This window comes from Chiloscyllium punctatum, chromosome 41, assembly GCF_047496795.1.
Source record: "Chiloscyllium punctatum isolate Juve2018m chromosome 41, sChiPun1.3, whole genome shotgun sequence".
NCBI lineage: Eukaryota > Metazoa > Chordata > Chondrichthyes > Orectolobiformes > Hemiscylliidae > Chiloscyllium > Chiloscyllium punctatum.
Window position 1 is genome coordinate 66473506 of NC_092779.1, and position 24522 is coordinate 66498027.

The window sequence follows — 24522 nt, forward strand, 5'->3', positions numbered from 1 at the left end:
GATACTTCGGTGTATCTCGTCCATGCTCAGCACATAGCCAAAATTAAACAAGTCCCATTAAACAACGAGCGATTGGAAACAGAAAGGTGAAAAGTAGAATGGCTTCAACTTTCAGTGCTTGAACAAATCTGCTCTCGTAGTGAAATGTAATGCAACTCCATTTAATTACTGTGCAAAGCCTTGTCAAGTTTTTCTCCAACCTGGTTCTGATCATATGCCATTCTGTTTGAGAGTGTAGTTCCCGCCTTCTGATCCTTCCATGAAAAGCAGCACCGCATTTGCATTCCTTGCGCAGGTTTGCCCGGTTCAAAGACAGGGAAGAAGCTGATGCTCTGGTATCACAGCGCACCACGGATTCCTGAACTAGTCTGTCTGTCAAATGTACCCCCAAAGTCGTCTCTGAAAGACCTCATTTGGAAGCTGTCTGTCGTTATTCAACGTACGAGAGTTGGCACCAGAGGTCCTGAATCATGTTTTGGAGCAGTTCGCACGGAAGTGGCTCATTCAATCAGCAACAGCAATGAAAGAAATTACACTCTCAGAGGAACCTCTGGACCTATGCTTTCACAGCGTCGCTAGTATTAAGGTGCGCCCCGAGATCTAAGCCACGTTGGAAGTGAGACGGAGGAATCGACAGAGAGGCTACAGAATGACATCGCATCCATTTGGATTTCTTTAAATCACTGACGAGCAGGAAAATGTAAACGGGGAGGGCGAGTGGGGAAGTGAGGCAGTAGCAGCTCTGGTGAAATTCCTTCTTTGTGATTCGCTCAGCAACCAGAGACGTGAAGGTGACTCAGGCGTGAGAGCTCTTCACATCGAGAACAAAAAGCACTCAAGGGCAGTTAGCACCTCTTCCGGAGAGTGGGGTGGGGTGAGGTAATTCCCTTTTGACTTCTCTGACTATGTTCAGAAACTGCCTTTTAGATTGAGGTGAACAGAGACTGCATTTCTTAAAAGCACCATGGAATTTATCAAACTTTATTGTGTCGCTTCCTTTCGATTCCCACACAGGTTTCCAACTCAGTTGGTATCCATGTGGCTCATATCCAGGTGTGAACATCTCTGCAGCGAATTGCACGGTTAAGGCAAAAAGGCAAGGAAAGTGGCATCTCGAATTGGCTCCGAGGTCAGAGCATCCTCGCAATGTGATCTGTCGTTCTCGGATTGTAATGCTACCTCCGGTTTTAGGGTGGAGAACATTCTTTGGGACTCTTATTCTGCAAGACAGACACAGTGACTGAAACTATGCTGCACGTTATGATTTGGAACACGGGCTGCTCAGCTTTGTGCATTTTCCCTGTAGTCCGGTGTGTTTCATGTTCCGTGTAAACGTGAAAGTTGTCCTGTTTCGAGCAATGGGTGAAATCATTTATCAATGCAAGAATCGAAATTGCAGTCATGTCAAGCAGCTCATGGTAATTTGACCAAATCATAACCGATCGTGTGTTCTCACGCACTCACAGATGCATTTGGAGCTGAAAAGAGTCTGAGAAGATCGACTCAGCTTACCATTGATTTTTGTCTGGATTGATGGGTATCATTATCTGCTGCGAAATTGTCATTGTAGCCGGGCACATCCCAGCAGCTGTGCGAGTCGGAGAGGGATCATGGAACCCTTTTAACGTGACTTTGCATCTGTTGTTTTGCAGGAGCACAATTGGAAGTGCAAGAAAATGGGCAGCGCTAGTGGCTGGCTGGTAGTGTGGCCGAGCGGTCTAAGGCGCTGGATTTAAGCTCCAGTCTCTGACAGAGGCGTGGGTTCGAATCCCACCGCTGCCATTTCTGCTGACCTTCTCCAATCGCGCAGCTGGTTGAAATGCTGTTTCGACTCCTGCTGCGTTTCTGTTTAAAACAGAAGCGAAATGGGTTTGCTTCCCGGGCAATTAATTGTGGTGTGTGAAAGTGCCGAATTTGGCGAAGCGTCTGTGCTGTCATGATCGTGTTCGCCTCCCGCAGCTCTTCTGTTGCTTTACGTTCCAGGCGAGTTGAATTTTAATGGAACCGAATGGAGACTGTTATTTCATCGCTGTTGTGAAACAAAGTACTACGGTGACTCGACTCGTCGTTATTTGGTTTTCTGGCCAATGAAAAAATCGTTCCAATGAATTTCGATGTCATATGTTATTGAATTTCTCCCATTTCATTCATCTCCGTCCTGGAGACTTCGGAAGGGAAAGGTAATCTAGCCGAGACTGTGATTGGTGAAATTCACTTTTTATGGCCCATTCTTATTATGTTCTTTCTTTCTCTCTTTTCAGCATTGTCCGGGAAGTGGTGGTGCACTCAGGCTCCTGTATGTTTGAAAGAGTAGTTTGGAATTGCCCTGTTGTTAGTTGTGAGATTACCTTATGGCTCATGCCCCGGACTGTCTCACATTTAGCATTCATGCTCGCTGTGTCTGGAAATACATTTGGTTTGCCAGTTTTGTTTGTGTTCCGTGTTAAATGCTTTCCGTTTTGCGATTCTCTCAATAAATTACGACTGAACAGGGTTTCTGAGGTAACTTCCAGCTGCAAAAATCCTGAACTGAGAATCTGGGAAAATTTCCCAGAGTATGGTCAGTCGGAGCAAAAGTAAGGAAGTCGTTCGTTTCTGCAGCGATTCACAATGCTACCGTTCCCGTGAGCAGTCGAACAGGCTATATGATTGTGCCGCAGACTGCGACGGCAAGCTCCGCTAAAGAGTGATCCTTTAATGCCGGTGTAAGCAACACAACGTTATTAGGGCACACCGCGTGGAAACAGATACTTCGGTGTATCTCGTCCATGCTCAGCACATAGCCAAAATTAAACAAGTCCCATTAAACAACGAGCGATTGGAAACAGAAAGGTGAAAAGTAGAATGGCTTCAACTTTCAGTGCTTGAACAAATCTGCTCTCGTAGTGAAATGTAATGCAACTCCATTTAATTACTGTGCAAAGCATTGTCAAGTTTTTCTCCAACCTGGTTCTGATCATATGCCATTCTGTTTGAGAGTGTAGTTCCCGCCTTCTGATCCTTCCATGAAAAGCAGCACCGCATTTGCATTCCTTGCGCAGGTTTGCCCGGTTCAAAGACAGGGAAGAAGCTGATGCTCTGGTATCACAGCGCACCACGGATTCCTGAACTAGTCTGTCTGTCAAATGTACCCCCAAAGTCGTCTCTGAAAGACCTCATTTGGAAGCTGTCTGTCGTTATTCAACGTACGAGAGTTGGCACCAGAGGTCCTGAATCATGTTTTGGAGCAGTTCGCACGGAAGTGGCTCATTCAATCAGCAACAGCAATGAAAGAAATTACACTCTCAGAGGAACCTCTGGACCTATGCTTTCACAGCGTCGCTAGTATTAAGGTGCGCCCCGAGATCTAAGCCACGTTGGAAGTGAGACGGAGGAATCGACAGAGAGGCTACAGAATGACATCGCATCCATTTGGATTTCTTTAAATCACTGACGAGCAGGAAAATGTAAACGGGGAGGGCGAGTGGGGAAGTGAGGCAGTAGCAGCTCTGGTGAAATTCCTTCTTTGTGATTGGCTCAGCAACCAGAGACGTGAAGGTGACTCAGGCGTGAGAGCTCTTCACATCGAGAACAAAAAGCACTCAAGGGCAGTTAGCACCTCTTCCGGAGAGTGGGGTGGGGTGAGGTAATTCCCTTTTGACTTCTCTGACTATGTTCAGAAACTGCCTTTTAGATTGAGGTGAACAGAGACTGCATTTCTTAAAAGCACCATGGAATTTATCAAACTTTATTGTGTCGCTTCCTTTCGATTCCCACACAGGTTTCCAACTCAGTTGGTATCCATGTGGCTCATATCCAGGTGTGCACATCTCTGCAGCGAATTGCACGGTTAAGGCAAAAAGGCAAGGAAAGTGGCATCTCGAATTGGCTCCGAGATCAGAGCATCCTCGCAATGTGATCTGTCGTTCTCGGATTGTAATGCTACCTCCGGTTTTAGGGTGGAGAACATTCTTTGGGACTCTTATTCTGCAAGACAGACACAGTGACTGAAACTATGCTGCACGTTATGATTTGGAACACGGGCTGCTCAGCTTTGTGCATTTTCCCTGTAGTCCGGTGTGTTTCATGTTCCGTGTAAACGTGAAAGTTGTCCTGTTTCGAGCAATGGGTGAAATCATTTATCAATGCAAGAATCGAAATTGCAGTCATGTCAAGCAGCTCATGGTAATTTGACCAAATCATAACCGATCGTGTGTTCTCACGCACTCACAGATGCATTTGGAGCTGAAAAGAGTCTGAGAAGATCGACTCAGCTTACCATTGATTTTTGTCTGGATTGATGGGTATCATTATCTGCTGCGAAATTGTCATTGTAGCCGGGCACATCCCAGCAGCTGTGCGAGTCGGAGAGGGATCATGGAACCCTTTTAACGTGACTTTGCATCTGTTGTTTTGCAGGAGCACAATTGGAAGTGCAAGAAAATGGGCAGCGCTTGTGGCTGGCTGGTAGTGTGGCCGAGCGGTCTAAGGCGCTGGATTTTAGCTCCAGTCTCTGACAGAGGCGTGGGTTCGAATCCCACCGCTGCCATTTCTGCTGACCTTCTCCAATCGCGCAGCTGGTTGAAATGCTGTTTCGACCCCTGCTGCGTTTCTGTTTAAAACAGAAGCGAAATGGGTTTGCTTCCCGGGCAATTAATTGTGGTGTGTGAAAGTGCCGAATTTGGCGAAGCGTCTGTGCTGTCATGATCGTGTTCGCCTCCCGCAGCTCTTCTGTTGCTTTACGTTCCAGGCGAGTTGAATTTTAATTGAACCGAATGGAGACTGTTATTTCATCGCTGTTGTGAAACAAAGTACTACGGTGACTCGACTCGTCGTTATTTGGTTTTCTGGCCAATGAAAAAATCGTTCCAATGAATTTCGATGTCATATGTTATTGAATTTCTCCCATTTTATTCATCTCCGTCCTGGAGACATCGGAAGGGAAAGGTAATCTAGCCGAGACTGTGATTGGTGAAATTCACTTTTTATGGCCCATTCTTATTATGTTCTTTCTTTCTCTCTTTTCAGCATTGTCCGGGAAGTGGTGGTGCACTCAGGCTCCTGTATGTTTGAAAGAGTAGTTTGGAATTGCCCTGTTGTTAGTTGTGAGATTACCTTATGGCTCATGCCCCGGACTGTCTCACATTTAGCATTCATGCTCGCTGTGTCTGGAAATACATTTGGTTTGCCAGTTTTGTTTGTGTTCCGTGTTAAATGCTTTCCGTTTTGCGATTCTCTCAATAAATTACGAGTTAACAGGGTTTCTGAGGTAACTTCCAGCTGCAAAAATCCTGAACTGAGAATCTGGGAAAATTTCCCAGAGTATGGTCAGTCGGAGCAAAAGTAAGGAAGTCGTTCGTTTCTGCAGCGATTCACAATGCTACCGTTCCCGTGAGCAGTCGAACAGGCTATATGATTGTGCCGCAGACTGCGACGGCAAGCTCCGCTAAAGAGTGATCCTTTAATGCCGGTGTAAGCAACACAACGTTATTAGGGCACACCGCGTGGAAACAGATACTTCGGTGTATCTCGTCCATGCTCAGCACATAGCCAAAATTAAACAAGTCCCATTAAACAACGAGCGATTGGAAACAGAAAGGTGAAAAGTAGAATGGCTTCAACTTTCAGTGCTTGAACAAATCTGCTCTCGTAGTGAAATGTAATGCAACTCCATTTAATTACTGTGCAAAGCATTGTCAAGTTTTTCTCCAACCTGGTTCTGATCATATGCCATTCTGTTTGAGAGTGTAGTTCCCGCCTTCTGATCCTTCCATGAAAAGCAGCACCGCATTTGCATTCCTTGCGCAGGTTTGCCCGGTTCAAAGACAGGGAAGAAGCTGATGCTCTGGTATCACAGCGCACCACGGATTCCTGAACTAGTCTGTCTGTCAAATGTACCCCCAAAGTCGTCTCTGAAAGACCTCATTTGGAAGCTGTCTGTCGTTATTCAACGTACGAGAGTTGGCACCAGAGGTCCTGAATCATGTTTTGGAGCAGTTCGCACGGAAGTGGCTCATTCAATCAGCAACAGCAATGAAAGAAATTACACTCTCAGAGGAACCTCTGGACCTATGCTTTCACAGCGTCGCTAGTATTAAGGTGCGCCCCGAGATCTAAGCCACGTTGGAAGTGAGACGGAGGAATCGACAGAGAGGCTACAGAATGACATCGCATCCATTTGGATTTCTTTAAATCACTGACGAGCAGGAAAATGTAAACGGGGAGGGCGAGTGGGGAAGTGAGGCAGTAGCAGCTCTGGTGAAATTCCTTCTTTGTGATTGGCTCAGCAACCAGAGACGTGAAGGTGACTCAGGCGTGAGAGCTCTTCACATCGAGAACAAAAAGCACTCAAGGGCAGTTAGCACCTCTTCCGGAGAGTGGGGTGGGGTGAGGTAATTCCCTTTTGACTTCTCTGACTATGTTCAGAAACTGCCTTTTAGATTGAGGTGAACAGAGACTGCATTTATTAAAAGCACCATGGAATTTATCAAACTTTATTGTGTCGCTTCCTTTCGATTCCCACACAGGTTTCCAACTCAGTTGGTATCCATGTGGCTCATATCCAGGTGTGAACATCTCTGCAGCGAGTTGCACGGTTAAGGCAAAAAGGCAAGGAAAGTGGCATCTCGAATTGGCTCCGAGGTCAGAGCATCCTCGCAATGTGATCTGTCGTTCTCGGATTGTAATGCTACCTCCGGTTTTAGGGTGGAGAACATTCTTTGGGACTCTTATTCTGCAAGACAGACACAGTGACTGAACCTATGCTGCACGTTATGATTTGGAACACGGGCTGCTCAGCTTTGTGCATTTTCCCTGTAGTCCGGTGTGTTTCATGTTCCGTGTAAACGTGAAAGTTGTCCTGTTTCGAGCAATGGGTGAAATCATTTATCAATGCAAGAATCGAAATTGCAGTCATGTCAAGTAGCTCATGGTAATTTGACCAAATCATAACCGATCGTGTGTTCTCACGCACTCACAGATGCATTTGGAGCTGAAAAGAGTCTGAGAAGATCGACTCAGCTTACCATTGATGTTTGTCTGGATTGATGGGTATCATTATCTGCTGCGAAATTGTCATTGTAGCCGGGCACATCCCAGCAGCTGTGCGAGTCGGAGAGGGATCATGGAACCCTTTTAACGTGACTTTGCATCTGTTGTTTTGCAGGAGCACAATTGGAAGTGCAAGAAAATGGGCAGCGCTAGTGGCTGGCTGGTAGTGTGGCCGAGCGGTCTAAGGCGCTGGATTTAAGCTCCAGTCTCTGACAGAGGCGTGGGTTCGAATCCCACCGCTGCCATTTCTGCTGACCTTCTCCAATCGCGCAGCTGGTTGAAATGCTGTTTCGACCCCTGCTGCGTTTCTGTTTAAAACAGAAGCGAAATGGGTTTGCTTCCCGGGCAATTAATTGTGGTGTGTGAAAGTGCCGAATTTGGCGAAGCGTCTGTGCTGTCATGATCGTGTTCGCCTCCCGCAGCTCTTCTGTTGCTTTACGTTCCAGGCGAGTTGAATTTTAATGGAATCGAATGGAGACTGTTATTTCATCGCTGTTGTGAAACAAAGTACTACGGTGACTCGACTCGTCGTTATTTGGTTTTCTGGCCAATGAAAAAATCGTTCCAATGAATTTCGATGTCATATGTTATTGAATTTCTCCCATTTCCTTCATCTCCGTCCTGGAGACATCGGAAGGGAAAGGTAATCTAGCCGAGACTGTGATTGGTGAAATTCACTTTTTATGGCCCATTCTTATTATGTTCTTTCTTTCTCTCTTTTCAGCATTGTCCGGGAAGTGGTGGTGCACTCAGGCTCCTGTATGTTTGAAAGAGTAGTTTGGAATTGCCCTGTTGTTAGTTGTGAGATTACTTTATGGCTCATGCCCCGGACTGTCTCACATTTAGCATTCATGCTCGCTGTGTCTGGAAATACATTTGGTTTGCCAGTTTTGTTTGTGTTCCGTGTTAAATGCTTTCCGTTTTGCGATTCTCTCAATAAATTACGAGTTAACAGGGTTTCTGAGGTAACTTCCAGCTGCAAAAATCCTCAACTGAGAATCTGGGAAAATTTCCCAGAGTATGGTCAGTCGGAGCAAAAGTAAGGAAGTCGTTCGTTTCTGCAGCGATTCACAATGCTACCGTTCCCGTGAGCAGTCGAACAGGCTATATGATTGTGCCGCAGACTGCGACGGCAAGCTCCGCTAAAGAGTGATCCTTTAATGCCGGTGTAAGCAACACAACGTTATTAGGGCACACCGCGTGGAAACAGATACTTCGGTGTATCTCGTCCATGCTCAGCACATAGCCAAAATTAAACAAGTCCCATTAAACAACGAGCGATTGGAAACAGAAAGGTGAAAAGTAGAATGGCTTCAACTTTCAGTGCTTGAACAAATCTGCTCTCGTAGTGAAATGTAATGCAACTCCATTTAATTACTGTGCAAAGCATTGTCAAGTTTTTCTCCAACCTGGTTCTGATCATATGCCATTCTGTTTGAGAGTGTAGTTCCCGCCTTCTGATCCTTCCATGAAAAGCAGCACCGCATTTGCATTCCTTGCGCAGGTTTGCCCGGTTCAAAGACAGGGAAGAAGCTGATGCTCTGGTATCACAGCGCACCACGGATTCCTGAACTAGTCTGTCTGTCAAATGTACCCCCAAAGTCGTCTCTGAAAGACCTCATTTGGAAGCTGTCTGTCGTTATTCAACGTACGAGAGTTGGCACCAGAGGTCCTGAATCATGTTTTGGAGCAGTTCGCACGGGAAGTGGCTCATTCAATCAGCAACAGCAATGAAAGAAATTACACTCTCAGAGGAACCTCTGGACCTATGCTTTCACAGCGTCGCTAGTATTAAGGTGCGCCCCGAGATCTAAGCCACGTTGGAAGTGAGACGGAGGAATCGACAGAGAGGCTACAGAATGACATCGCATCCATTTGGATTTCTTTAAATCACTGACGAGCAGGAAAATGTAAACGGGGAGGGCGAGTGGGGAAGTGAGGCAGTAGCAGCTCTGGTGAAATTCCTTCTTTGTGATTGGCTCAGCAACCAGAGACGTGAAGGTGACTCAGGCGTGAGAGCTCTTCACATCGAGAACAAAAAGCACTCAAGGGCAGTTAGCACCTCTTCCGGAGAGTGGGGTGGGGTGAGGTAATTCCCTTTTGACTTCTCTGACTATGTTCAGAAACTGCCTTTTAGATTGAGGTGAACAGAGACTGCATTTCTTAAAAGCACCATGGAATTTATCAAACTTTATTGTGTCGCTTCCTTTCGATTCCCACACAGGTTTCCAACTCAGTTGGTATCCATGTGGCTCATATCCAGGTGTGAACATCTCTGCAGCGAGTTGCACGGTTAAGGCAAAAAGGCAAGGAAAGTGGCATCTCGAATTGGCTCCGAGGTCAGAGCATCCTCGCAATGTGATCTGTCGTTCTCGGATTGTAATGCTACCTCCGGTTTTAGGGTGGAGAACATTCTTTGGGACTCTTATTCTGCAAGACAGACACAGTGACTGAACCTATGCTGCACGTTATGATTTGGAACACGGGCTGCTCAGCTTTGTGCATTTTCCCTGTAGTCCGGTGTGTTTCATGTTCCGTGTAAACGTGAAAGTTGTCCTGTTTCGAGCAATGGGTGAAATCATTTATCAATGCAAGAATCGAAATTGCAGTCATGTCAAGTAGCTCATGGTAATTTGACCAAATCATAACCGATCGTGTGTTCTCACGCACTCACAGATGCATTTGGAGCTGAAAAGAGTCTGAGAAGATCGACTCAGCTTACCATTGATTTTTGTCTGGATTGATGGGTATCATTATCTGCTGCGAAATTGTCATTGTAGCCGGGCACATCCCAGCAGCTGTGCGAGTCGGAGAGGGATCATGGAACCCTTTTAACGTGACTTTGCATCTGTTGTTTTGCAGGAGCACAATTGGAAGTGCAAGAAAATGGGCAGCGCTAGTGGCTGGCTGGTAGTGTGGCCGAGCGGTCTAAGGCGCTGGATTTAAGCTCCAGTCTCTGACAGAGGCGTGGGTTCGAATCCCACCGCTGCCATTTCTGCTGACCTTCTCCAATCGCGCAGCTGGTTGAAATGCTGTTTCGACCCCCTGCTGCGTTTCTGTTTAAAACAGAAGCGAAATGGGTTTGCTTCCCGGGCAATTAATTGTGGTGTGTGAAAGTGCCGAATTTGGCGAAGCGTCTGTGCTGTCATGATCGTGTTCGCCTCCCGCAGCTCTTCTGTTGCTTTACGTTCCAGGCGAGTTGAATTTTAATGGAATCGAATGGAGACTGTTATTTCATCGCTGTTGTGAAACAAAGTACTACGGTGACTCGACTCGTCGTTATTTGGTTTTCTGGCCAATGAAAAAATCGTTCCAATGAATTTCGATGTCATATGTTATTGAATTTCTCCCATTTCCTTCATCTCCGTCCTGGAGACATCGGAAGGGAAAGGTAATCTAGCCGAGACTGTGATTGGTGAAATTCACTTTTTATGGCCCATTCTTATTATGTTCTTTCTTTCTCTCTTTTCAGCATTGTCCGGGAAGTGGTGGTGCACTCAGGCTCCTGTATGTTTGAAAGAGTAGTTTGGAATTGCCCTGTTGTTAGTTGTGAGATTACTTTATGGCTCATGCCCCGGACTGTCTCACATTTAGCATTCATGCTCGCTGTGTCTGGAAATACATTTGGTTTGCCAGTTTTGTTTGTGTTCCGTGTTAAATGCTTTCCGTTTTGCGATTCTCTCAATAAATTACGAGTTAACAGGGTTTCTGAGGTAACTTCCAGCTGCAAAAATCCTGAACTGAGAATCTGGGAAAATTTCCCAGAGTATGGTCAGTCGGAGCAAAAGTAAGGAAGTCGTTCGTTTCTGCAGCGATTCACAATGCTACCGTTCCCGTGAGCAGTCGAACAGGCTATATGATTGTGCCGCAGACTGCGACGGCAAGCTCCGCTAAAGAGTGATCCTTTAATGCCGGTGTAAGCAACACAACGTTATTAGGGCACACCGCGTGGAAACAGATACTTCGGTGTATCTCGTCCATGCTCAGCACATAGCCAAAATTAAACAAGTCCCATTAAACAACGAGCGATTGGAAACAGAAAGGTGAAAAGTAGAATGGCTTCAACTTTCAGTGCTTGAACAAATCTGCTCTCGTAGTGAAATGTAATGCAACTCCATTTAATTACTGTGCAAAGCATTGTCAAGTTTTTCTCCAACCTGGTTCTGATCATATGCCATTCTGTTTGAGAGTGTAGTTCCCGCCTTCTGATCCTTCCATGAAAAGCAGCACCGCATTTGCATTCCTTGCGCAGGTTTGCCCGGTTCAAAGACAGGGAAGAAGCTGATGCTCTGGTATCACAGCGCACCACGGATTCCTGAACTAGTCTGTCTGTCAAATGTACCCCCAAAGTCGTCTCTGAAAGACCTCATTTGGAAGCTGTCTGTCGTTATTCAACGTACGAGAGTTGGCACCAGAGGTCCTGAATCATGTTTTGGAGCAGTTCGCACGGGAAGTGGCTCATTCAATCAGCAACAGCAATGAAAGAAATTACACTCTCAGAGGAACCTCTGGACCTATGCTTTCACAGCGTCGCTAGTATTAAGGTGCGCCCCGAGATCTAAGCCACGTTGGAAGTGAGACGGAGGAATCGACAGAGAGGCTACAGAATGACATCGCATCCATTTGGATTTCTTTAAATCACTGACGAGCAGGAAAATGTAAACGGGGAGGGCGAGTGGGGAAGTGAGGCAGTAGCAGCTCTGGTGAAATTCCTTCTTTGTGATTCGCTCAGCAACCAGAGACGTGAAGGTGACTCAGGCGTGAGAGCTCTTCACATCGAGAACAAAAAGCACTCAAGGGCAGTTAGCACCTCTTCCGGAGAGTGGGGTGGGGTGAGGTAATTCCCTTTTGACTTCTCTGACTATGTTCAGAAACTGCCTTTTAGATTGAGGTGAACAGAGACTGCATTTCTTAAAAGCACCATGGAATTTATCAAACTTTATTGTGTCGCTTCCTTTCGATTCCCACACAGGTTTCCAACTCAGTTGGTATCCATGTGGCTCATATCCAGGTGTGAACATCTCTGCAGCGAATTGCACGGTTAAGGCAAAAAGGCAAGGAAAGTGGCATCTCGAATTGGCTCCGAGGTCAGAGCATCCTCGCAATGTGATCTGTCGTTCTCGGATTGTAATGCTACCTCCGGTTTTAGGGTGGAGAACATTCTTTGGGACTCTTATTCTGCAAGACAGACACAGTGACTGAAACTATGCTGCACGTTATGATTTGGAACACGGGCTGCTCAGCTTTGTGCATTTTCCCTGTAGTCCGGTGTGTTTCATGTTCCGTGTAAACGTGAAAGTTGTCCTGTTTCGAGCAATGGGTGAAATCATTTATCAATGCAAGAATCGAAATTGCAGTCATGTCAAGTAGCTCATGGTAATTTGACCAAATCATAACCGATCGTGTGTTCTCACGCACTCACAGATGCATTTGGAGCTGAAAAGAGTCTGAGAAGATCGACTCAGCTTACCATTGATTTTTGTCTGGATTGATGGGTATCATTATCTGCTGCGAAATTGTCATTGTAGCCGGGCACATCCCAGCAGCTGTGCGAGTCGGAGAGGGATCATGGAACCCTTTTAACGTGACTTTGCATCTGTTGTTTTGCAGGAGCACAATTGGAAGTGCAAGAAAATGGGCAGCGCTAGTGGCTGGCTGGTAGTGTGGCCGAGCGGTCTAAGGCGCTGGATTTAAGCTCCAGTCTCTGACAGAGGCGTGGGTTCGAATCCCACCGCTGCCATTTCTGCTGACCTTCTCCAATCGCGCAGCTGGTTGAAATGCTGTTTAAAACAGAAGCGAAATGGGTTTGCTTCCCGGGCAATTAATTGTGGTGTGTGAAAGTGCCGAATTTGGCGAAGCGTCTGTGCTGTCATGATCGTGTTCGCCTCCCGCAGCTCTTCTGTTGCTTTACGTTCCAGGCGAGTTGAATTTTAATGGAATCGAATGGAGACTGTTATTTCATCGCTGTTGTGAAACAAAGTACTACGGTGACTCGACTCGTCGTTATTTGGTTTTCTGGCCAATGAAAAAATCGTTCCAATGAATTTCGATGTCATATGTTATTGAATTTCTCCCATTTCCTTCATCTCCGTCCTGGAGACATCGGAAGGGAAAGGTAATCTAGCCGAGACTGTGATTGGTGAAATTCACTTTTTATGGCCCATTCTTATTATGTTCTTTCTTTCTCTCTTTTCAGCATTGTCCGGGAAGTGGTGGTGCACTCAGGCTCCTGTATGTTTGAAAGAGTAGTTTGGAATTGCCCTGTTGTTAGTTGTGAGATTACTTTATGGCTCATGCCCCGGACTGTTTCACATTTAGCATTCATGCTCGCTGTGTCTGGAAATACATTTGGTTTGCCAGTTTTGTTTGTGTTCCGTGTTAAATGCTTTCCGTTTTGCGATTCTCTCAATAAATTACGAGTTAACAGGGTTTCTGAGGTAACTTCCAGCTGCAAAAATCCTCAACTGAGAATCTGGGAAAATTTCCCAGAGTATGGTCAGTCGGAGCAAAAGTAAGGAAGTCGTTCGTTTCTGCAGCGATTCACAATGCTACCGTTCCCGTGAGCAGTCGAACAGGCTATATGATTGTGCCGCAGACTGCGACGGCAAGCTCCGCTAAAGAGTGATCCTTTAATGCCGGTGTAAGCAACACAACGTTATTAGGGCACACCGCGTGGAAACAGATACTTCGGTGTATCTCGTCCATGCTCAGCACATAGCCAAAATTAAACAAGTCCCATTAAACAACGAGCGATTGGAAACAGAAAGGTGAAAAGTAGAATGGCTTCAACTTTCAGTGCTTGAACAAATCTGCTCTCGTAGTGAAATGTAATGCAACTCCATTTAATTACTGTGCAAAGCATTGTCAAGTTTTTCTCCAACCTGGTTCTGATCATATGCCATTCTGTTTGAGAGTGTAGTTCCCGCCTTCTGATCCTTCCATGAAAAGCAGCACCGCATTTGCATTCCTTGCGCAGGTTTGCCCGGTTCAAAGACAGGGAAGAAGCTGATGCTCTGGTATCACAGCGCACCACGGATTCCTGAACTAGTCTGTCTGTCAAATGTACCCCCAAAGTCGTCTCTGAAAGACCTCATTTGGAAGCTGTCTGTCGTTATTCAACGTACGAGAGTTGGCACCAGAGGTCCTGAATCATGTTTTGGAGCAGTTCGCACGGGAAGTGGCTCATTCAATCAGCAACAGCAATGAAAGAAATTACACTCTCAGAGGAACCTCTGGACCTATGCTTTCACAGCGTCGCTAGTATTAAGGTGCGCCCCGAGATCTAAGCCACGTTGGAAGTGAGACGGAGGAATCGACAGAGAGGCTACAGAATGACATCGCATCCATTTGGATTTCTTTAAATCACTGACGAGCAGGAAAATGTAAACGGGGAGGGCGAGTGGGGAAGTGAGGCAGTAGCAGCTCTGGTGAAATTCCTTCTTTGTGATTGGCTCAGCAACCAGAGACGTGAAGGTGACTCAGGCGTGAGAGCTCTTCACATCGAGAACAAAAAGCACTCAAGGGCAGTTAGCACCTCTTCCGGAGAGTGGGGTGGGGTGAGGTAATTCCCTTTTGACTTCTCTGACTATGTTCAGAAACTGCCTTTTAGATTGAGGTGAACAGAGACTGCATTTCTTAAAAGCACCATGGAATTTATCAAACTTTATTGTGTCGCTTCCTTTCGATTCCCACACAGGTTTCCAACTCAGTTGGTATCCATGTGGCTCATATCCAGGTGTGAACATCTCTGCAGCGAATTGCACGGTTAAGGCAAAAAGGCAAGGAAAGTGGCATCTCGAATTGGCTCCGAGGTCAGAGCATCCTCGCAATGTGATCTGTCGTTCTCGGATTGTAATGCTACCTCCGGTTTTAGGGTGGAGAACATTCTTTGGGACTCTTATTCTGCAAGACAGACACAGTGACTGAAACTATGCTGCACGTTATGATTTGGAACACGGGCTGCTCAGCTTTGTGCATTTTCCCTGTAGTCCGGTGTGTTTCATGTTCCGTGTAAACGTGAAAGTTGTCCTGTTTCGAGCAATGGGTGAAATCATTTATCAATGCAAGAATCGAAATTGCAGTCATGTCAAGTAGCTCATGGTAATTTGACCAAATCATAACCGATCGTGTGTTCTCACGCACTCACAGATGCATTTGGAGCTGAAAAGAGTCTGAGAAGATCGACTCAGCTTACCATTGATTTTTGTCTGGATTGATGGGTATCATTATCTGCTGCGAAATTGTCATTGTAGCCGGGCACATCCCAGCAGCTGTGCGAGTCGGAGAGGGATCATGGAACCCTTTTAACGTGACTTTGCATCTGTTGTTTTGCAGGAGCACAATTGGAAGTGCAAGAAAATGGGCAGCGCTAGTGGCTGGCTGGTAGTGTTGCCGAGCGGTCTAAGGCGCTGGATTTAAGCTCCAGTCTCTGACAGAGGCGTGGGTTCGAATCCCACCGCTGCCATTTCTGCTGACCTTCTCCAATCGCGCAGCTGGTTGAAATGCTGTTTAAAACAGAAGCGAAATGGGTTTGCTTCCCGGGCAATTAATTGTGGTGTGTGAAAGTGCCGAATTTGGCGAAGCGTCTGTGCTGTCATGATCGTGTTCGCCTCCCGCAGCTCTTCTGTTGCTTTACGTTCCAGGCGAGTTGAATTTTAATGGAATCGAATGGAGACTGTTATTTCATCGCTGTTGTGAAACAAAGTACTACGGTGACTCGACTCGTCGTTATTTGGTTTTCTGGCCAATGAAAAAATCGTTCCAATGAATTTCGATGTCATATGTTATTGAATTTCTCCCATTTCCTTCATCTCCGTCCTGGAGACATCGGAAGGGAAAGGTAATCTAGCCGAGACTGTGATTGGTGAAATTCACTTTTTATGGCCCATTCTTATTATGTTCTTTCTTTCTCTCTTTTCAGCACTGTCCGGGAAGTGGTGGTGCACTCAGGCTCCTGTATGTTTGAAAGAGTAGTTTGGAATTGCCCTGTTGTTAGTTGTGAGATTACTTTATGGCTCATGCCCCGGACTGTCTCACATTTAGCATTCATGCTCGCTGTGTCTGGAAATACATTTGGTTTGCCAGTTTTGTTTGTGTTCCGTGTTAAATGCTTTCCGTTTTGCGATTCTCTCAATAAATTACGAGTTAACAGGGTTTCTGAGGTAACTTCCAGCTGCAAAAATCCTCAACTGAGAATCTGGGAAAATTTCCCAGAGTATGGTCAGTCGGAGCAAAAGTAAGGAAGTCGTTCGTTTCTGCAGCGATTCACAATGCTACCGTTCCCGTGAGCAGTCGAACAGGCTATATGATTGTGCCGCAGACTGCGACGGCAAGCTCCGCTAAAGAGTGATCCTTTAATGCCGGTGTAAGCAACACAACGTTATTAGGGCACACCGCGTGGAAACAGATACTTCGGTGTATCTCGTCCATGCTCAGCACATAGCCAAAATTAAACAAGTCCCATTAAACAACGAGCGATTGGAAACAGAAAGGTGAAAAGTAGAATGGCTTCAACTTTCAGTGCTTGAACAAATCTGCTCTCGTAGTGAAATGTAATGCAACTCCATTTAATTACTGTGCAATGCATTGTCAAGTTTTTCTCCAACCTGGTTCTGATCATATGCCATTCTGTTTGAGAGTGTAGTTCCCGCCTTCTGATCCTTCCATGAAAAGCAGCACCGCATTTGCATTCCTTGCGCAGGTTTGCCCGGTTCAAAGACAGGGAAGAAGCTGATGCTCTGGTATCACAGCGCACCACGGATTCCTGAACTAGTCTGTCTGTCAAATGTACCCCCAAAGTCGTCTCTGAAAGACCTCATTTGGAAGCTGTCTGTCGTTATTCAACGTACGAGAGTTGGCACCAGAGGTCCTGAATCATGTTTTGGAGCAGTTCGCACGGAAGTGGCTCATTCAATCAGCAACAGCAATGAAAGAAATTACACTCTCAGAGGAACCTCTGGACCTATGCTTTCACAGCGTCGCTAGTATTAAGGTGCGCCCCGAGATCTAAGCCACGTTGGAAGTGAGACGGAGGAATCGACAGAGAGGCTACAGAATGACATCGCATCCATTTGGATTTCTTTAAATCACTGACGAGCAGGAAAATGTAAACGGGGAGGGCGAGTGGGGAAGTGAGGCAGTAGCAGCTCTGGTGAAATTCCTTCTTTGTGATTCGCTCAGCAACCAGAGACGTGAAGGTGACTCAGGCGTGAGAGCTCTTCACATCGAGAACAAAAAGCACTCAAGGGCAGTTAGCACCTCTTCCGGAGAGTGGGGTGGGGTGAGGTAATTCCCTTTTGACTTCTCTGACTATGTTCAGAAACTGCCTTTTAGATTGAGGTGAACAGAGACTGCATTTCTTAAAAGCACCATGGAATTTATCAAACTTTATTGTGTCGCTTCCTTTCGATTCCCACACAGGTTTCCAACTCAGTTGGTATCCATGTGGCTCATATCCAGGTGTGAACATCTCTGCAGCGAATTGCACGGTTAAGGCAAAAAGGCAAGGAAAGTGGCATCTCGAATTGGCTCCGAGGTCAGAGCATCCTCGCAATGTGATCTGTCGTTCTCGGATTGTAATGCTACCTCCGGTTTTAGGGTGGAGAACATTCTTTGGGACTCTTATTCTGCAAGACAGACACAGTGACTGAAACTATGCTGCACGTTATGATTTGGAACACGGGCTGCTCTGCTTTGTGCATTTTCCCTGTAGTCCGGTGTGTTTCATGTTCCGTGTAAACGTGAAAGTTGTCCTGTTTCGAGCAATGGGTGAAATCATTTATCAATGCAAGAATCGAAATTGCAGTCATGTCAAGCAGCTCATGGTAATTTGACCAAATCATAACCGATCGTGTGTTCTCACGCACTCACAGATGCATTTGGAGCTGAAAAGAGTCTGAGAAGATCGACTCAGCTTACCATTGATTTTTGTCTGGATTGATGGGTATCATTATCTGCTGCGAAATTGTCATTGTATCCGGGCACATCCCAGCAGCTGTGCGAGTCGGAGAGGGATCATGGAACCCTTTTAACGTGACTTTGCATCTGTTGTTTTGCAGGAGCACAATTGGAAGTGCAAGAAAATGGGCAGTGCTAGTGGCTGGCTGGTAGTGTGGCCGAGCGGTCTAAGTCGCTGGATTTAAGCTCCAGTCTCTGACAGAGGCGTGGGTTCGAATCCCACCGCTGCCATTTCTGCTGACCTTCTCCAATCGCGCAGCTGGTTGAAATGCTGTTTCGACCCCTGCTGCGTTTCTGTTTAAAACAGAAGCGAAATGGGTTTGCTTCCCGGGCAATTAATTGTGGTGTGTGAAAGTGCCGAATTTGGCGAAGCGTCTGTGCTGTCATGATCGTGTTCGCCTCCCGCAGCTCTTCTGTTGCTTTACGTTCCAGGCGAGTTGAATTTTAATGGAATCGAATGGAGACTGTTATTTCATCGCTGTTGTGAAACAAAGTACTACGGTGACTCGACTCGTCGTTATTTGGTTTTCTGGCCAATGAAAAAATCGTTCCAATGAATTTCGATGTCATATGTTATTGAATTTCTCCCATTTCCTTCATCTCCGTCCTGGAGACATCGGAAGGGAAAGGTAATCTAGCCGAGACTGTGATTGGTGAAATTCACTTTTTATGGCCCATTCTTATTATGTTCTTTCTTTCTCTCTTTTCAGCATTGTCCGGGAAGTGGTGGTGCACTCAGGCTCCTGTATGTTTGAAAGAGTAGTTTGGAATTGCCCTGTTGTTAGTTGTGAGATTACTTTATGGCTCATGCCCCGGACTGTCTCACATTTAGCATTCATGCTCGCTGTGTCTGGAAATACATTTGGTTTGCCAGTTTTGTTTGTGTTCCGTGTTAAATGCTTTCCGTTTTGCGATTCTCTCAATAAATTACGAGTTAACAGGGTTTCTGAGGTAACTTCCAGCTGCAAAAATCCTGAACTGAGAATCTGGGAAAATTTCCCAGAGTATGGTCAGTCGGAGCAAAAGTAAGGAAGTCGTTCGTTTCTGCAGCGATTCACAATGCTACCGTTCCCGTGAGCAGTCGAACAGGCTATATGATTGTGCCGCAGACTGCGACGGCAAGCTCCGCTAAAGAGTGATCCTTTAATGCCGGTGTAAGCAACACAACGTTATTAGGGCACACCGCGTGGAAACAGATACTTCGGTGTATCTCGTCCATGCTCAGCACATAGCCAAAATTAAACAAGTCCCATTAAACAACGAGCGATTGGAAACAGAAAGGTGAAAAGTAGAATGGCTTCAACTTTCAGTGCTTGAACAAATCTGCTCTCGTAGTGAAATGTAATGCAACTCCATTTAATTACTGTGCAAAGCATTGTCAAGTTTTTCTCCAACCTGGTTCTGATCATAGCCATTCTGTTTGAGAGTGTAGTTCCCGCCTTCTGATCCTTCCATGAAAAGCAGCACCGCATTTGCATTCCTTGCGCAGGTTTGCCCGGTTCAAAGACAGGGAAGAAGCTGATGCTCTGGTATCACAGCGCACCACGGATTCCTGAACTAGTCTGTCTGTCAAATGTACCCCCAAAGTCGTCTCTGAAAGACCTCATTTGGAAGCTGTCTGTCGTTATTCAACGTACGAGAGTTGGCACCAGAGGTCCTGAATCATGTTTTGGAGCAGTTCGCACGGAAGTGGCTCATTCAATCAGCAACAGCAATGAAAGAAATTACACTCTCAGAGGAACCTCTGGACCTATGCTTTCACAGCGTCGCTAGTATTAAGGTGCGCCCCGAGATCTAAGCCACGTTGGAAGTGAGACGGAGGAATCGACAGAGAGGCTACAGAATGACATCGCATCCATTTGGATTTCTTTAAATCACTGACGAGCAGGAAAATGTAAACGGGGAGGGCGAGTGGGGAAGTGAGGCAGTAGCAGCTCTGGTGAAATTCCTTCTTTGTGATTCGCTCAGCAACCAGAGACGTGAAGGTGACTCAGGCGTGAGAGCTCTTCACATCGAGAACAAAAAGCACTCAAGGGCAGTTAGCACCTCTTCCGGAGAGTGGGGTGGGGTGAGGTAATTCCCTTTTGACTTCTCTGACTATGTTCAGAAACTGCCTTTTAGATTGAGGTGAACAGAGACTGCATTTCTTAAAAGCACCATGGAATTTATCAAACTTTATTGTGTCGCTTCCTTTCGATTCCCACACAGGTTTCCAACTCAGTTGGTATCCATGTGGCTCATATCCAGGTGTGAACATCTCTGCAGCGAATTGCACGGTTAAGGCAAAAAGGCAAGGAAAGTGGCATCTCGAATTGGCTCCGAGGTCAGAGCATCCTCGCAATGTGATCTGTCGTTCTCGGATTGTAATGCTACCTCCGGTTTTAGGGTGGAGAACATTCTTTGGGACTCTTATTCTGCAAGACAGACACAGTGACTGAAACTATGCTGCACGTTATGATTTGGAACACGGGCTGCTCAGCTTTGTGCATTTTCCCTGTAGTCCGGTGTGTTTCATGTTCCGTGTAAACGTGAAAGTTGTCCTGTTTCGAGCAATGGGTGAAATCATTTATCAATGCAAGAATCGAAATTGCAGTCATGTCAAGCAGCTCATGGTAATTTGACCAAATCATAACCGATCGTGTGTTCTCACGCACTCACAGATGCATTTGGAGCTGAAAAGAGTCTGAGAAGATCGACTCAGCTTACCATTGATTTTTGTCTGGATTGATGGGTATCATTATCTGCTGCGAAATTGTCATTGTATCCGGGCACATCCCAGCAGCTGTGCGAGTCGGAGAGGGATCATGGAACCCTTTTAACGTGACTTTGCATCTGTTGTTTTGCAGGAGCACAATTGGAAGTGCAAGAAAATGGGCAGCGCTAGTGGCTGGCTGGTAGTGTGGCCGAGCGGTCTAAGGCGCTGGATTTAAGCTCCAGTCTCTGACAGAGGCGTGGGTTCGAATCCCACCGCTGCCATTTCTGCTGACCTTCTCCAATCGCGCAGCTGGTTGAAATGCTGTTTCGACCCCTGCTGCGTTTCTGTTTAAAACAGAAGCGAAATGGGTTTGCTTCCCGGGCAATTAATTGTGGTGTGTGAAAGTGCCGAATTTGGCGAAGCGTCTGTGCTGTCATGATCGTGTTCGCCTCCCGCAGCTCTTCTGTTGCTTTACGTTCCAGGCGAGTTGAATTTTAATGGAATCGAATGGAGACTGTTATTTCATCGCTGTTGTGAAACAAAGTACTACGGTGACTCGACTCGTCGTTATTTGGTTTTCTGGCCAATGAAAAAATCGTTCCAATGAATTTCGATGTCATATGTTATTGAATTTCTCCCATTTCCTTCATCTCCGTCCTGGAGACATCGGAAGGGAAAGGTAATCTAGCCGAGACTGTGATTGGTGAAATTCACTTTTTATGGCCCATTCTTATTATGTTCTTTCTTTCTCTCTTTTCAGCATTGTCCGGGAAGTGGTGGTGCACTCAGGCTCCTGTATGTTTGAAAGAGTAGTTTGGAATTGCCCTGTTGTTAGTTGTGAGATTACTTTATGGCTCATGCCCCGGACTGTCTCACATTTAGCATTCATGCTCGCTGTGTCTGGAAATACATTTGGTTTGCCAGTTTTGTTTGTGTTCCGTGTTAAATGCTTTCCGTTTTGCGATTCTCTCAATAAATTACGACTGAACAGGGTTTCTGAGGTAACTTCCAGCTGCAAAAATCCTGAACTGAGAATCTGCGAAAATTTCCCAGAGTATGGTCAGTCGGAGCAAAAGTAAGGAAGTCGTTCGTTTCTGCAGCGATTCACAATGCTACCGTTCCCGTGAGCAGTCGAACAGGCTATATGATTGTGCCGCAGACTGCGACGGCAAGCTCCGCTAAAGAGTGATCCTTTAATGCCGGTGTAAGCAACACAACGTTATTAGGGCACACCGCGTGGAAACAGATACTTCGGTGTATCTCGTCCATGCTCAGCACATAGCCAAAATTAAACAAGTCCCATTAAACAACGAGCGATTGGAAACAGAAAGGTGAAAAGTAGAATGGCTTCAACTTTCAGTGCTTGAACAAATCTGCTCTCGTAGTGAAATGTAATGCAACTCCATTTAATTACTGTGCAAAGCATTGTCAAGTTTTTCTCCAACCTGGTTCTGATCATATGCCATTCTGTTTGAGAGTGTAGTTCCCGCCTTCTGATCCTTCCATGAAAAGCAGCACCGCATTTGCATTCCTTGCGCAGGTTTGCCCGGTTCAAAGACAGGGAAGAAGCTGATGCTCTGGTATCACAGCGCACCACGGATTCCTGAACTAGTCTGTCTGTCAAATGTACCCCCAAAGTCGTCTCTGAAAGACCTCATTTGGAAGCTGTCTGTCGTTATTCAACGTACGAGAGTTGGCACCAGAGGTCCTGAATCATGTTTTGGAGCAGTTCGCACGGAAGTGGCTCATTCAATCAGCAACAGCAATGAAAGAAATTACACTCTCAGAGGAACCTCTGGACCTATGCTTTCACAGCGTCGCTAGTATTAAGGTGCGCCCCGAGATCGAAGCCACGTTGGAAGTGAGACGGAGGAATCGACAGAGAGGCTACAGAATGACATCGCATCCATTTGGATTTCTTTAAATCACTGACGAGCAGGAAAATGTAAACGGGGAGGGCGAGTGGGGAAGTGAGGCAGTAGCAGCTCTGGTGAAATTCCTTCTTTGTGATTCGCTCAGCAACCAGAGACGTGAAGGTGACTCAGGCGTGAGAGCTCTTCACATCGAGAACAAAAAGCACTCAAGGGCAGTTAGCACCTCTTCCGGAGAGTGGGGTGGGGTGAGGTAATTCCCTTTTGACTTCTCTGACTATGTTCAGAAACTGCCTTTTAGATTGAGGTGAACAGAGACTGCATTTCTTAAAAGCACCATGGAATTTATCAAACTTTATTGTGTCGCTTCCTTTCGATTCCCACACAGGTTTCCAACTCAGTTGGTATCCATGTGGCTCATATCCAGGTGTGAACATCTCTGCAGCGAATTGCACGGTTAAGGCAAAAAGGCAAGGAAAGTGGCATCTCGAATTGGCTCCGAGGTCAGAGCATCCTCGCAATGTGATCTGTCGTTCTCGGATTGTAATGCTACCTCCGGTTTTAGGGTGGAGAACATTCTTTGGGACTCTTATTCTGCAAGACAGACACAGTGACTGAAACTATGCTGCACGTTATGATTTGGAACACGGGCTGCTCTGCTTTGTGCATTTTCCCTGTAGTCCGGTGTGTTTCATGTTCCGTGTAAACGTGAAAGTTGTCCTGTTTCGAGCAATGGGTGAAATCATTTATCAATGCAAGAATCGAAATTGCAGTCATGTCAAGCAGCTCATGGTAATTTGACCAAATCATAACCGATCGTGTGTTCTCACGCACTCACAGATGCATTTGGAGCTGAAAAGAGTCTGAGAAGATCGACTCAGCTTACCATTGATTTTTGTCTGGATTGATGGGTATCATTATCTGCTGCGAAATTGTCATTGTATCCGGGCACATCCCAGCAGCTGTGCGAGTCGGAGAGGGATCATGGAACCCTTTTAACGTGACTTTGCATCTGTTGTTTTGCAGGAGCACAATTGGAAGTGCAAGAAAATGGGCAGGGCTAGTGGCTGGCTGGTAGTGTGGCCGAGCGGTCTAAGGCGCTGGATTTAAGCTCCAGTCTCTGACAGAGGCGTGGGTTCGAATCCCACCGCTGCCATTTCTGCTGACCTTCTCCAATCGCGCAGCTGGTTGAAATGCTGTTTCGACCCCTGCTGCGTTTCTGTTTAAAACAGAAGCGAAATGGGTTTGCTTCCCGGGCAATTAATTGTGGTGTGTGAAAGTGCCGAATTTGGCGAAGCGTCTGTGCTGTCATGATCGTGTTCGCCTCCCGCAGCTCTTCTGTTGCTTTACGTTCCAGGCGAGTTGAATTTTAATGGAATCGAATGGAGACTGTTATTTCATCGCTGTTGTGAAACAAAGTACTACGGTGACTCGACTCGTCGTTATTTGGTTTTCTGGCCAATGAAAAAATCGTTCCAATGAATTTCGATGTCATATGTTATTGAATTTCTCCCATTTCATTCATCTCCGTCCTGGAGACATCGGAAGGGAAAGGTAATCTAGCCGAGACTGTGATTGGTGAAATTCACTTTTTATGGCCCATTCTTATTATGTTCTTTCTTTCTCTCTTTTCAGCATTGTCCGGGAAGTGGTGGTGCACTCAGGCTCCTGTATGTTTGAAAGAGTAGTTTGGAATTGCCCTGTTGTTAGTTGTGAGATTACTTTATGGCTCATGCCCCGGACTGTCTCACATTTAGCATTCATGCTCGCTGTGTCTGGAAATACATTTGGTTTGCCAGTTTTGTTTGTGTTCCGTGTTAAATGCTTTCCGTTTTGCGATTCTCTCAATAAATTACGAGTTAACAGGGTTTCTGAGGTAACTTCCAGCTGCAAAAATCCTTAACTGAGAATCTGGGAAAATTTCCCAGAGTATGGTCAGTCGGAGCAAAAGTAAGGAAGTCGTTCGTTTCT

General features: G+C 46.1%; 8 non-coding genes across 8 annotated transcripts; all 8 read left to right on the forward strand.

Moving 5' to 3' along the window:
* The first annotated feature begins 1699 nt into the window (after positions 1 to 1699).
* On the forward strand, positions 1700 to 1782 carry trnal-uaa (transfer RNA leucine (anticodon UAA)). The gene has a single exon. It is a non-coding gene; the product is annotated as a tRNA-Leu (tRNA).
* Positions 1783 to 7191: 5409 nt separating this feature from the next.
* Positions 7192 to 7274, forward strand: trnal-uaa (transfer RNA leucine (anticodon UAA)). Its single transcript has one exon. It is a non-coding gene; the product is annotated as a tRNA-Leu (tRNA).
* Positions 7275 to 9938: 2664 nt separating this feature from the next.
* Positions 9939 to 10021, forward strand: trnal-uaa (transfer RNA leucine (anticodon UAA)). The gene has a single exon. It is a non-coding gene; the product is annotated as a tRNA-Leu (tRNA).
* A 2665-nt stretch (positions 10022 to 12686) lies between these two features.
* trnal-uaa (transfer RNA leucine (anticodon UAA)) lies at positions 12687 to 12769 on the forward strand. The gene has a single exon. It is a non-coding gene; the product is annotated as a tRNA-Leu (tRNA).
* Positions 12770 to 15410: 2641 nt separating this feature from the next.
* trnal-uaa (transfer RNA leucine (anticodon UAA)) lies at positions 15411 to 15493 on the forward strand. The gene has a single exon. It is a non-coding gene; the product is annotated as a tRNA-Leu (tRNA).
* A 2640-nt stretch (positions 15494 to 18133) lies between these two features.
* Positions 18134 to 18216, forward strand: trnal-uaa (transfer RNA leucine (anticodon UAA)). Its single transcript has one exon. It is a non-coding gene; the product is annotated as a tRNA-Leu (tRNA).
* Positions 18217 to 20878: 2662 nt separating this feature from the next.
* On the forward strand, positions 20879 to 20961 carry trnal-uaa (transfer RNA leucine (anticodon UAA)). Its single transcript has one exon. It is a non-coding gene; the product is annotated as a tRNA-Leu (tRNA).
* Positions 20962 to 23624: 2663 nt separating this feature from the next.
* Positions 23625 to 23707, forward strand: trnal-uaa (transfer RNA leucine (anticodon UAA)). Its single transcript has one exon. It is a non-coding gene; the product is annotated as a tRNA-Leu (tRNA).
* The last annotated feature ends 815 nt before the right edge of the window (positions 23708 to 24522 follow it).